This window comes from Ammospiza caudacuta, chromosome 1 (genome assembly GCF_027887145.1).
Source record: "Ammospiza caudacuta isolate bAmmCau1 chromosome 1, bAmmCau1.pri, whole genome shotgun sequence".
Lineage (NCBI taxonomy): Eukaryota > Metazoa > Chordata > Aves > Passeriformes > Passerellidae > Ammospiza > Ammospiza caudacuta.
This window is the reverse complement of record NC_080593.1, coordinates 124,576,809-124,591,787: the sequence shown is the minus strand read 5'-3', so window position 1 is coordinate 124,591,787 and position 14,979 is coordinate 124,576,809.

Sequence of the window (14,979 nt, the reverse complement as noted above, 5' to 3'; positions counted from 1 at the left end):
TTCTTCATCACCTGAAGCATCTCCACCTCTCTTTACACATACAGTCAGCTTCAAGGAGAGGGAAGGCAAGAGCGGCAGTCCAAAGAGCAGAAATACCAAATGTTTGGGTATAGGAGCTCAGCTGGGAGGCAGGGATTACAGAAATGAGTGAGGAAAAGGAGAACAAAGAAGAAGTGAAATTTCAGGGGTAAGAGACCATTGTCTAAAAAATACCCTTTCCCCCCTCCCAATCTGAACAAAGAGAATCGATGCCATTGACTCATCCTCAGGGAAAAAGCATAAGGGGAAGATGATAAAATTTACTTGCCCCATAAAATATCAACCTTTGTTAAATGGCTGTTATGGTCAAGAATATTGCTTATCTGGCAAAACCATTTGCTGTTTTTCAGGAACTTAGCTTGCCCTGCTTCAAAAGAGGACAGATCAAGACTGAAGAGGCCTAAGAAAAGGAAACTACTTGCCTTAGCAAGTGTCAGAAACAGAAGATTTTGAGATCCTGAATTAAATAATCATGCTAGAAAATTTTTAATTTTGCATAAAGCTTGGATAATATTTTTTAAAACACATTTAATGCCATCTACAAAGATGTTAACCAGGCTTTGAACAGTATTCTAAAATGGATTGAAGTGCACTGGAATCTGTCACAGGATGGGTATGCTGGGATGGCTGCAGGGTTGTATGCTGGACATGCCTTCTGCACTTCCTAAACACCCCCAGTGCTCACAGAAGTGGCACATGGGGAGGTAGTCAGCCCTTGTGAGCCTGCCACAGGAAAAATGTCAGATGTGAGTTGGGCTAAGAAGCCATATTAGAGTTTGATTTGTAGTTAAGGGAGAGGCAAGGGGAAAGGAGATGGTGATGGGGACAGTAAGTAGGATCAATCTGTCCTTTAGCTCCTTAGGTAAGGTAGCATAAGGTCATGCATAAATATTTGTTGCCAATGACAGGGCAATTAAGGGGCCTGATTCCCCATTACAGGAGCTCTTACACTTCAGGAGTGGGATTTGTGCATACAGGAACTCAAGAGCTGTGTTTATGTGTTTTCTATAACTCTTTTATTTAGAAAATAATTAAGTCTTTAAATTTTCAAATAAAGACATATGTTTATAAGCAATTTTGACCTTGTAGAAAATAGAAAAATTGTGATACTAACATCAGTCAATTGTAATCATAAGTGTTTATCATTCAGCACCAATACGAAGAGACAGGATAGTCAAATGTTTATAAACTCAGCTATGGTTGCAAAAAGATACAAAAATATAATTTTAAAGTCAGTTTTCTCTGTATTTTAGTTGTATGGTATTACTAAATGCTGGCACGAAATCAAGATCCCTGCTTTTTCCATTTTCATTCCTATACTGCCCACTTTAAGTCATACTAATTTGCTTTTTCAAGTTTTAAAGTACTCTAACCTTTTGTTGTCCTCTTTCAAAAATAGTCTGCTATAAAAAGTTCATATTGATCCTCTGCATTAATCCTTGATGAGAACTCCCGCATTGAGCTAGTTTGGCCAAATTTCCTTTCCAAATTAAGTTACTCAAGGTCAAAACTGCTCCTGCTCCAGCTATTCTCTTCAAGCATAATGTACAAAACTAGACTTTCAGACTTGTGAACTTGGACTAGAAGCATTGCTACAAGTCCCTCAGTCGTTTTGCATTTCAGTTTTCATAAAACTTATGTACTTCAGCAACAGAGAACTAAAACCCCCACAACTCTCTAAAAAGAATTAAATACCCCATGACTGTATTACATCAGTCATCACTTCCTGAAAGTTTCAGAGAGTATATTATCTTTTGAGATAGTATTGCAGTGAACACATGATAAGCTTGAAAAATTGGTGATATTATCAGTGACCATATAGAATCCAGAAACACATTTTAGATTGTATTCAAGAGCATCACAAGTTTTGCTGTACACTTAAAATGGAATGCAATTTATAGAGTTTAATTAGAGTACTTCAGAAAGTGACCAAAACTGAAAAATCCACAGTGCCTTGACTAATTTAGTAAATTTTTATGGCTGCAGCTGTAGGCACTTCATGCAGGTCAGATTTAGTGCTAAGTTTATCAAGTCAAAGGAAACCTTTCCTTCACTGCATTGATTAGGACCTTTCTCTCTAATTATTCAGTAGTCAAGCCTCACACCATCAAGCCTCACACCATTCTGCACTGTATTTCTGGGAGGCATCACTATTTCCTGAGTGATGCTTTCTCAAGGAGATTCTGTTCACTTTTGTAGTGCAAGGTCTGTGGGCATCAGAGCAAGGCTGAAAAATCCACAAAGTAACTGAGTAACAAGTAGTTTGGCATTGAAATTATATTTTGGAGAATAATTTAAGAATGTGATTTTGCATAAATTAGCATTTAGGTTCAGTTAAGGCCTTTAAAATTCTCACAGGCTGTGGACCCTCTGTTTCTTAATTATGTTCACAAAAGTATTCTGGCTATAAGAATAAAATGAGAATCAGACATTCAGAAAGAGTAAGGATTATAATCTCCTTTCAGCACATATATTTACAAGCACCAATCTTCACTCTTTTTTCCTCCTAAAAATGAGTTAATTTACAATTAATAATTTACTACTAGCCTTACTTGGTGTTTAATTGTAAATATTTTATACCATCCTTTTAATGGAAATTTTTTCTTGAGCTTATTTTAATGTGATTTTGTCCTACACTATGAGATGGACAAATAAGTAGTTTTGGCTGTTCCTTTGTTCATTTTTGCAGTAAAATTCTGGTTTTTTATTGACATATTGAATCACATTAAAACTGAAACTTTTTCCACTTTTTGGAGGGATGAAAAGCCCTTAGTCAGTATTTTCAATAAATTTAATTTCCAAATATCTTAGAAATAGTCTGACTGTTCCATCCTTCTTTTGTGCTAGAATAGGAAAAAAAAAACCTCTTCTCTTTGTATCTCATCCTGTCACCACCACTAGTTGAGGTTAACATATTGTCTGTCTACTTTTAATAGAAACATTCCTCATGTATTCTAACAAATCACGTATATCTGAATTCTACATACAAAGCTGTAATTCCATTGAGAGTTTGCAGTGACATTGATAAATGATGTCACCAGAACCCTTTGCTTGAATTACAATCTTAATTATGTACACCTGGGTTCTTAGTATTCCTTATATTATTTCTGTCATAGCACTATCTTGTCCTATTCTTACTCTGATGCTAATTTGTTTTATCAGTAGCCAAAGCACTGCAGCTTAGCAACGCCTGTCCACAGTGTTTAAATGACTGTAAATTTCTTCCTTGTTATTACTGTTTCAAAAAGTGAGTTCAGCAGTAAACAACAAAGTCAATTTTTGCATGAAGATGATGCAGGTTATATGTAAAGTTTTTGGGAGTTGTTTTTGTTTTCCACAGAGTTCTCTTATTAGGACTATCCAGCATTTCTGAGTGCTTCTAGTTGTTTCATGTCTCCTGAGAAAAGAAGAGCAAAAAGGTTTGGTTACTCAGTTATTTTTGTGGGAGAGGAATTCCCATATGGTCGAAGGTGGGAAACACTGTGTATCGTAAGCCTGAAAATGAGAAATACAAGTTTCTTCTAGTCCTCATTCTCTTGGGTTTTTTTCTATATTCACCTTGTGAACCTAACCAGGATTACTTTTGTCACAGAAAATATGGCTTTGAGTAAATGTGTGGCCAATGGAATCCCTTTAAAAATGATCAATCAGGCTGTGGCTTGCTTTGCTCCGGAAGCCCCTTGAAGAGACTGGCTTACAACAAAGGTGATTAAAAGTTCCCAAATCCAATTTATCCTCCTAACATTTAAAAAGTATGAAGAAAGCATAGAGTTCCAGGATATAACTTGGATCTGCTCATTATGTTTATTTAACTTGAAGAGTATGTCCTATCTTGCACAACACTCACAGTCATACATTTGCAAAAAGTTCAGAGCTAAATGCAAGCACATTACTTTTGAACTTAGTCAGGCAAATGTATTCATGATCTGGGTCAGAACTGAAAAAGGACTTGGGAGATTTTGGTTCTTATTCCTTTTATTCCGTTCTCCTCCTTCTTACATTCCTTCTTTTTTTTTTTTCTCTAAGTTTTCTCTTACTTCTGTAATACAATCTGAATTGCATCCTCTAGAAGAATTTCTGCTTCCTACATGGCCAGACTGGCCGGGACTGAATATTAACGCTTGTCTTCCCACCATCACTACAGATCACATATTCTTTTTTCTTTCTGTAACAGCAATCTGCAAAAGCCTGAAACAATAGGGATCAAAATGCTCTGAATGTTGGATGACTCTTTACTGTAATATCAGGAGAAAAACTTATAAATAAAAAGTATTGGGGACAGAAATCTGGACAACACTATCATAAATATAATTCTCGAAGCAAAATAATTTTAAGCAAATATTTACTTACCTTTTAATTTAGTCAGGATGACTAGTGTATTTATGGCAGATATTTACTTGCATACGAACAATCACATACTCTCAAGCCTACACTAAAAATCCGATTAGTTCTTGTCTCAACCCTCTGCCACTGAAAATTTTTCCTTAGATTATTTTCCTGCCAGTTGTTACATTCATCTTTATGGTCTCAGTTCTTTTTCATGAGATAAATAGGTCCAAATGAGCCTTTGAACTTTTCCCACACTGTTTCTTTAGCATTAGGTCTGTTCTGATGGCTCTTCCTGTCCCAGAAGTACACAAGTTCCTTCAGAAAACATTCAGTCACTCTTCTGTTCCCTGGAGAGACTGTAACTTTTATGGTTCCACAGCCTCTAAAATGCTAATTAGACCCTCATCAACCCATGAGTTTTAATCCTGTACTTTGTAAATTTCTCAGTTAATCCAGCCTCTGTCACTAATCATGACCTTCTAGAAAGTGCACAAGTCACCACAACAATGAAGAATACTGAAAACTCTTGGAAGCTGGCTCAAAAGCCAGTACTGTCAGGTCAGAGAAAATCCAAGCCCGCCTTTGCTTTGCTAATCCTTTAAACACTTGGATCAGTTTTCAATAATCTTTTTCACACTTTGTAGGGATCTGCTTTTCAGGTCTTGGCATCCGAAGCCTGCTTTGACTTCAGCCAAGGTTTGAATTGCATGTTAGTTGTTTTAAATATCCCATAACACACCAGTTTCCCATTCTGCTCTCCCTTACATTTTTGAGAGTGTATAAAAGCCCTTTTTTTTGTGTGTGTGCAGCAGAAGATTTGATGAGTATTTTTTCCTCCTTAGTTGATATATATGCATGTGCACACACATGAAAATTTGTGTAGATACTCTTAGTGAATAACCTTTTTTTACTGTCATTCCAAGGTCTGAGTCATGCAAGTTATTGCCTAAAACTTGGAGCCCACTCTGAAAAAAGTGACTCAAATAAATAACAAGATGAAGCACAGATACTGTTAGCAACTGCTGGCAATATTTGAAAAAGGTAAGCTCTTCCTGGTTTACTAGTTTTACTTTGGTCTTTCTGTGATCCTCAGTAAAAGAAATTGAGAAACTAGGGGGAAAATTATTGCTGGAAACTTAACATACACGGCCTACTAGGCAGAGTTTAATCCACATAAGGTTCCTTAAAAAGCAGTGAGCCAATAAACCTAAGTTAAATATTTGGAGTTCAGACACGTAAAGCTCCATTGAATTAGAAGTTTTACAGAATCTCAGTGCTAACATACATTTCCACACCTGGTAAAAATTCATGTATAGAACTGACTCATGTTAGAGAGAAGAAGCAGGGAAACAGATTCCTGTGGCCAGGATCCGGCTCTGTAATTTTCCTATTAATTTGTGTTTGTGGAGATGGAAAACGTTTCTATGTAACTCGAGAACCTAATGGGAAAACTTCCTTATTATTTTAAAATTAGTTTTGTCATTGTTGAGTAGTGCTTAGGGGTAGTTCACATAGAATAGGTATGGCCTGGAACAGAAGTAAATGAAACTGTCCCTGAGCTGCTTATTTTAATCATTTAAATGGGAGTTAAATCTCAGGCTGTGTTTTTCCTCAAAGACTGTGAGTTAAGACCAACAAAAGCAGGCACATGGACTTGTATGGCTTGATTTCTTTCTGTTTATTGTGACCCATTAACTGATTTTTCTTTTTTAGCTCAGTTTCAAGCCTATTTGCAAGTGGGATCCAAACAAAGGTGTAGAACTGACCAAGACTTCACTGCATATTCTTAAAGTCACTTAGCTTGGAAAGAGGCTTTTTTTTCCACTGTATCTCTTCTTTTTCTTTTGTTTCCTTCCTTCTTTCAACTGTCTCCCAGTGTTAGAGTGACTCTTCCTTACACAACAGATTTATTTTTATTCCAATGTTGAATGGGATCCTAATTAGATAAGGGTCCCTTTAGTGTTCTAGTACTACAAAACTTTAATAACAGCAACAGCTGATCTTGCAATCAAGCACTTATGACCTGTTCTTGGACATGAGATGTACATAAATTCCACTGAATTTAAGAGTTTTAATTTGTCCATGCCCTTCTCAGGGGGGTTGGAACTAAATAATCTTTAAGGTCCCTTACAACCCAAACCATTCAACAATTCTAGGAATGCTGATACAGATGTATACGTGAAGAACTAAATCAGATTTTTTTACATTTTGTCTCAAATAGTTTGCTTCAAAATTTTTCAAGTTCATCGATGAGTTTTTTGGGGTTGGGGGGATGAAATCTCAAAAGCTAATACTTTTAATATTTTTTTAGTAAGCTCTCTATATACACTGACTAAAAAAACAAAGAAAACAAAAATCCACAAAACTCTACATCAGTCAGCATCTTGGATGACAGGTTTTTTAATCTCTCTCTGAGATTCTAAAATAAAACAGTAGGATACAAAGAATACATTGGTGAGTGGCCCTTGCCCTGACCATATCTGGGATGCAGTTATCAGTCAAAGCTGAGCCACTCTCAGTCATACTGGGTGGCTGCTGCCTCCTCACTCTTCTATCTGCATTTTCTAGTGGGAAGAAAATTATTTCTATCCTTCCTGGCGCACTCAGATTGAAGGAATGGGAAATGTATTGCAAGCAAATGTCTTACAAAAATGGAGAGACAATGCCATAATACTCTTCTTTTCCCAGAAGTCATGTGTTTGCCATTTTCTCCAATTAGTGCACAGAACTTCTTTCCTCCACATTCTTCCTCCTACTCATTACAATTTCCCCACCTTTGTGAGTCCCAAAACCAGAGGCCCTATCATTAATCTTCTTTCCCAAAGTGTTTAGGTCCATGAGATCTGGCTTTAATTACCAGCCATGAGAAGGACTAATTATCCTGGCCTAACAAAGACAGGATGACGGAAGGGGGGTGGTGTTGTGAGAATCTGACAGTGCACATCTTGGCATATTAGATATTCCCATTGCTGCTTCTCTGTCACTTGAAAAGAGAGATAAAAAGACAAGTATGCAGGAGTTACTCCAAGTTTACAAATGCCTCCAGAGATACCTCCGTGGGAATTTAAGTTTGCCTTGTGGGAGTACTTGTAGAGTGCAGAGAAAACAGATAGCACTTCCAACAGTGAATGCATAATCATAATGAGTTGACCAGTGACTCAAAGCTGAGCTATGCAAGCCTAAAATAAGCATTACAAATGTGGGAGTCTCTAATTCTCAATCAAGGGACAAAATGTTTCACTGCTTTAAATGTAAATAAGTTACTTATCCTTCTGTCAGCTGAGGCTAGATGTGGCCACATCACTTCTGAAAAGTTCTCATTTTCTATAGAATTGGGTTACTTCATAATACATTTAATATCTCAAAAATACACTCTTTAAAAAAAAATAATCTTATTTAGCAAGGAAGACTGGAACACTGACTTACAAATAAACACTTTACATTGAACAAAGCTACAGCTTGTTGAAGTTAAAGCACTTCAATATTTCAGTCAATAAAACCTGTTGTTTCTCTGATCCTTCTATGTGCATAAATGAATTGACTGGGTGATTTAAAGTATCAAGTGTAACACAGGAACAGCATTTAAAGGGAAGGATGTGTATGGCAAATTTATGTTACTTAGTAACTAGGACAATAACATTAAAAATTATAAGTGAAATGGGAGCCATTCCAGGAAAAACACATAATGTTGAGCTTGCAGCTAAAGCATCTTGCAGAAGGCTTGAAAAGGCAAAAAAGGTTGCAACTTCTCTGGAGAATCTGGCATTCAGCTATTGATTTTGGTAGTTATTGGGGTTCTGGTTGTGTTTGTTTAATTGATTGATTTTATTGTTGTTTTGTTCCTTTTTTCCTTTTTTTTTTTTTTTTCCTGACTGAGAACTGTGGCATAACACATCTGGCACAGATGGAATGGAGTTTGTGCCCAACAAGTCATCAGCTGCACTTCATCTTTCCTTGCTCTCATAGCCTGGGCTGCTTCATCCTCTACTCTGTTCCCAACATACTCAGCAGTTCTTCCTTAACTGGCAAATCTGTATCAGGGATATGACTGATGCTTGGAAGATCAGGGATATTACTGGTGCTTGGAAGATACCACATTGACAGGTATCATCAGTCAGCCCATGCTGCTTTGCTATTTTAATGTTTCTGAAGTGGTCCAAAACTTGGTGTTAGCTGGGATTCCAAAAGCAAAGTTTCTGTGCTAATGTACAGCTCTGCCTGGTTTAAAAGATGCCTCTTCCTGCCTGGTTTTAATGTTTTCTACTGAAAAACAGTGGCTCTTTTATTGCCCAGATTGGTATGCAGCAAGGCCTTTCCTCCAAAGTGCAAAGTCTGCAGAAGCAGCCCTGCTGTGCCACCACACCCAAAACATTGGCTCACCTTAACTCAACTGCTATGTGGTTTGTGCTACATTATTAATTACTGCAAGGCTTTTAAATTTTATTTACTTCAGTAAGATTTTGGTCCATTTTCTATGATTCATGACTCAATCTGTGATGCAGAATTAATAATTTTTAATCGTCATAATAGCTATGGCACCTATGTTCTGAGAATTAGAAAAACAGTGGCCATCTGGTGAATATAATTGAGGTCTGAATTCTCTTTAAGTGATGTTGTTAGAAGGCCTACCCTTTGAGGGATGCTGTTCAGAGTTAGTAGAATTTCGTCAGTTTGAAAGAGGTAGGAGAGGGAATGCTATATAACAAAGTATCCTGAGGGGTTTTGACATAACATGAAAAAAGTTGCTTCATTCAAGTTCTTAGGGTAAATTTGTTTTGGGTTGTGTTTTTTAAATACACCTAAACAGCACAGATTGCATAGAGAAACTATTTTCAATTCTCTTGATGCCTCCAAACAGGCAAACTGTGTTGAAGAGCTGCTGTGTCAATGGTTTATGTTGCAGTTGACTCATCATGACTTTCATGCACACATAAAAGTAAACAGAAAAATTTTTGTTGATTTGCTGAGTGCTGTGCAATCCTTCATGTATCTGAAGCCATCATCCATCTGAAGTTGTCTACAATAAATATATTAAATAAAAATGCATTTAGTAACACATTATCTTTTCCAAGTCTCATCAATAATGAATGCTGCAAGTATTTGTATATTCAGGTTGCTGCTCAAATTTGTGTGACAGACCAGAAGCAAAATACTCCACCATGAATGGCCTGTAAGACATCTGGGGCAGTAAGTGATGCAGACTGTGCAATGGCAGAAAGGAATGCACGTCTCTGAGCTCAGCTCACTTTGGCTATAGGCAAGCATTTATTTTCTGCATTATATCAAAGACTCAAAGAAGTTTTATGGTCTGTGTAATGCAGAAAGCAAACCTCTCTGGTCATAATTGTCTATGAATTCCAGACTAGGAATTCCCAGTCCACAAATCCCAGCTAATCTATTTTTTTCCTCTCATTTTCATGGGACCAATGGTCACAGGGAGTTGTGAGTCTCACACAGGCAATAATTTCTTCACTTCCTGTGCCTGAAGTCTAGTGAGGTGTGAAAGATCAACCTGTCCTGACAGACCAACTAGACCAACATGAGGAATATGTGTGTTTGAGTGCTATGGAGGAAAGAAGGAAGGAAGGAAGGAAGGAAGGAAGGAAGGAAGGAAGGAAGGAAGGAAGGAAGGAAGGAAGGAAGGAAGGAAGGAAGGAAGGAAGGAAGGAAGGAAGGAAGGAAGGAAGGAAGGAAGGAAGGAAGGAAGGAAGGAAGGAAGGAAGGAAGGAAGGAAGGAAGGAAGGAAGGAAGGAAGGAAGGAAGGAAGGAAGGAAGGAAGGAAGGAAGGAAGGAAGGAAGGAAGGAAGGAAGGAAGGAAGGAAGGAAGGAAGGAAGGAAGGAAGGAAGGAAGGAAGGAAGGCTCAAAAATCCCTTAAAGGAGTAATGAAAAATGAAATTATGTACAGATCATTATGCAAGATTCATAAACCAGTAAACAGATAAATGAACTAAAAGAATTATTAAATATTTCTTATAGAAACAGTTTATAAATTATATTTAAAAAGGTAGAACATGACAGAACCAGGAAATATTTAAAATAAGTTTCAGGTGGACTTTCTTCCACGTCTAATTATTTAATGTTCAGCTTTCTAGTATGCCTTCAAACTAAGCACTCCTACAAGATTTCTTTTTTAAACTGAAAACAAGGATTTAAAACAGTGAGCTCTAACACCTTGACATTGAATTAACTCCTGCATATAACATGACTAAATACTAGTGTCAACAAAATCTTTTTTGAACAAATAATGACTTATCACCGTATACTTTCACACCATCTATTCTAAAACAATTGTGTCTCATTGAAATGGTGAGTTATCCAATAAAAACCCTAAGCAATTTGACATGGGGAATTTTATGCAATATTAACAGGGTCATCAGACAGACAGTATGGATAACTACTTGATAAATATGTGTAAGAAATAAAATAGCAATTATAGCAATTAATAGCTATGGGGTAAAAGCAAAAGAAGAACTATGTTCTGGCAAAACACCAGAAGATTATATAGATAATTAATTTTAAATGTAGATAGTATTTTTCACCCTAGCAGATTCTAAACTGGTATAAACAGTCTCTGTGTAATGCCTATAATATATAGGGTAGGGGAGAAATAGAGCAGCTGTTTATTGCTCTACAGCAATGCTGGACTACATAGCTTTGGAGAGGAAATTTCTCTGTGGAAACAAGTGATAAATTTGAGGGTGCAGAGTATTTTTACCCAGACTGATTTTTGGCCAGGCCATCAGCTTTAAGATCTTTGTTCTCATAAATGGGACATGAAATCTCTGAAATTACCATAGGCAGCAAGGATATGTTTGTCTTTGTAATAACACTATGTAAGCCACAGAGTTTCTGCAAATACATGTTGCACCCAAGAATCTGTAGGATTTAGAAAAAAGGTCCCCAGAAGGCTGTGATCCCATTCCCTCCCAGTTCTCTGATTTTCTTTGGGAAGAAGTTGTTCAACTAATATAGCAGCCTGGCCTACTGATGCTTGAGTCCTGAAGGCACGAGTTGTGGAAGAAGGGTCACAAAGCAGCCCCATCACGTGGTGCAGGGGTACTAAACACCACCACCCATCACTTCAGTCAGACTAAACAGCTTGTACATGTGTCTATGAATATTAAATTCACTTCAAACAGCAGGGAGCAGGCAACCTACTGTTTGAAATAAGAATGTGAGCTTACAAATCACCCACTGTTGAGGGACTCTCCCCATCAGACCCCAAGCCAGGAGGCAATCTAGCTTTCACTCTGATGGTTCCTACAGTGTTGAACTGGCTTCCTTGCAAAATCCCATTCAGTTCATCTCTGCCTGTTTTTGAAACACCTCCCCCCCACTCCAAGACCCTTCCTGCCCGAAAGGTGTTTGCAAAGTTACCAAACTATATATGTTGTCATACATAATTTAGATCTTGGTTTGTCTTGGTTGGGTTTGAGTTTGGTTTTTTCTTCATATTTTGTAGGGAGGTCTTATTATTTGAAAAATAATTTCTTTGCCTTAATTACATTTCATTTTCCATTGGTCTTAGTACTACACCACTGAGAACCAAAAACCCCTCACTACTTTGGTTTACTTACCATTGTTTGATATCACATCATTTACCAAATTTTCCAGACAGCAGTGATAAACAATAGCATTGTGGGTCACTAAAACATGGTATCTATTCCTAACAGAACTCATGGTAAGCTTGCTGAAACCAGTAATATTATTGCTTTGGCAAAAAACCAGTTTAAGTCTCACCTTATCAGCCAAATTACAAGAGGGTAGGTTTTCAAGAAGGCATTTTCCTGCTGGGTACAACCACAATATAAACAAAATATAAAAACACATGGGATTTAGTTTAGAATGTCTTTCCTTGTATGGAAGTCCTATAGTATTTTATCACTGTTGTTCTAAGTTAGGTGATTTGTTTTAAGGTTCTTTGAAAAGCTTAAATATGAAAAAGGAAATGAGATTCCTCATTTTCACAAAGTTCTCAATCTACAGGTATATAATATATAAAATCTTTAATGAAAGTAATCTACCACTAAGCTAAGTGGGAAGTCTATTGGGAAGTTCTGTTCTCGTTTTCAGTCGTGTCTTTTTAAATCACCATGCATTCTCCTAAACTTCCATATGCTTTTAAAAATTTATTTTAAAAGAACAAGCTAGTTCTATCCTGTACTAACACAATGGTGCTAATTTCTTAGTTAAACATTATCTGTCATATGAGCCAGTCACCCCTGAGGGTTCACTTTTGTGTGAAAACTATTCTGGAGGAGTATTTTTATTAGGATGGATTGTCTGCCTAATTTCTGTACAGTAATTTAAAAAAAAAAAGTTACATGTACAGACATGCAAAGCCTGTGTTTCGAAGGTGCTTGACTGTGTGTCAAGAAAAATAGCAAAATACAAATTCTTATATTTAATATTAAACTTGTAAACACGATATATATATTTTACAGGCATTTTAATCTCTAGTTACTTTGATGTGGTTATGGTGGAAAATAATACTAAATATAGAATCATGGCAATTAAAATAATTCCTCTACTTGTAGTTACAAAACTTTGGATATCTGCATTTTAGAGACACAGCTGAAGGCCACATAAAGTTTTGAATCTACTGTAAACATTGTGCATTTTGACATTGACCATTTGCCACATAGCAGATATTTCACTGTTATAATTTACATGGTATCAAAGGGGGGAGGGAGTTACAGTAGTCAGTAGGGTGAGGCACTTATTTTTCTTTCTTGCTGAAATTATATGAAATCAGACAATTTTAAATTCTACCTTCCAGAGTAACTTGTAATAATTTTTAAATTTTGCAAATAGATGGAGTCCAGAATTTAGGAGGAGGCTGCAACTTTCAAGAAGATCTGGGCATTTATAGACAAGACTCTGGAAAATAAAGTTGGCTCATCTTGACAAGTATCAACTGTCCTCTCCAGACAGGCTTTATCTCTGCTTGCAGAACTCTTACTTTCATAAGAAGGAACATGAATGTTCTAGAGGTAAGACTCAATATCCTTAAAAAGTATCCTCTCAAGGGAGGCTGCAGGAGACCCATTGCTTGAGTCATTTAAATCTAAACTGGACAAAACCTCAGAGAGTACACTATAGGGAGCAGTTTTGGATGAGTGGGGGCTGTACAAGTTCATTTAACAAATTGTTCCCATTCCTAGCTCCTGTGATTTTTCAGCAACTTCCATAAGATGTAAAATACACAGAACTTCCAAGATGGTTGAGCACCCACCCAATGGGTTGAGCAGATAACCAAAGTTTTGTAACTACAAATAGAGGAATTATTTTAATTGTCATTTTAATCTTACATCTTTTTCTGGAGCCACATTATATAGGCCTTGTTTAGTTGTGTCATAAACTAGGGCTAGGCACAGCAGATATATTATGGGATTATGATTCACAGTGGCACACTACCTCAAAATATCAATGCTATTGTCAAACATTTAAGATCATGCTCTCTCAGTTCTTCCACTAACAAAACTGCCCAATTTAATTGTAAATTTTAGCTATAGCTAAATCATCATTACTTTGGTTTGTATTTTGATGATTTGTTTTTGTTTGTCTGTTTTCCCCCTCAAATTACAAGGCAATCAGTACATAGAATTATTGAAATAATGTGCTAAATAAAAACCTACCATGTAACTTTTAGCAGATACATCTCAATCTGCACTGGTTTTCTTCTGGAGCATTTGTATTGAGTAATAGTAACAATAAACTGTGGGGTTATTTTCACTTTAGAACAGTAAAATACAGGTATTTTTCTTGTCCACTGATGTTTCAAGCAAACATCAGTGGACAAGAAAAAACCCCATAACTTGTAAGTAGAAGCTTGAGAACCTCTACACAGGACTGAACCCAACATAACCAATGTGTACAGATCAGATGTGCAACACCTCAGAAAGGTGTGAACTACTTTTTAGCAAGGAGTATGATGAAAGTATGATGAAATGTAAAATACTCAATGGTTTTATGCCGTACATGGTATAAGAATTAAGATCAGTCATATTTACTTTAATTTAGCTCTATGCTAGAATTCAAGCCTTTATTTCCAGAATTAAACACTAAATTTTGTCACCTATTCCCACTGAACATTTTGCTTGGCTGCCTATCCAAAAAAAGCCTATCATAGCATAGCATTTGTGGATAAGAAGAACCAAGCCTGCTATGCTTATGAAAATTAAACAGTAGGTTTAAAAAAAATTAAAATCCTGTAAACTATTTGGGAACTGTATTATGAATAATGTTATAAATGCTTTAAACCATGAAGAAACAAAATTTGCTATGCAGCTTTCAGATGGAGGCTTTTTTTTTTCCTTTAATCATGTTTACTGAGCAGTTTTGAGATGTAGACAGGCAGTCACTAGGGACTGAGCAAAGATCAGCAAGCTTATTTTAGTAAGGACTTGAACTTGGCCTCAAACTCAAAAGTGCAGTCTCAGAGGTAAAAGGTTAGTGTGCTAAATGCTCTGCTTTTTGGATAACCAAAACCAGCACAGAGTGCCACCAAGTTCTTTCTCTGACTCTGTATGACTGTAAACTGAAATAGTTGTGGCCACTCTTCAGACAGGAGAGGTAATTTTTATTTCCTTCTGTTAGTAGGAAAGCAT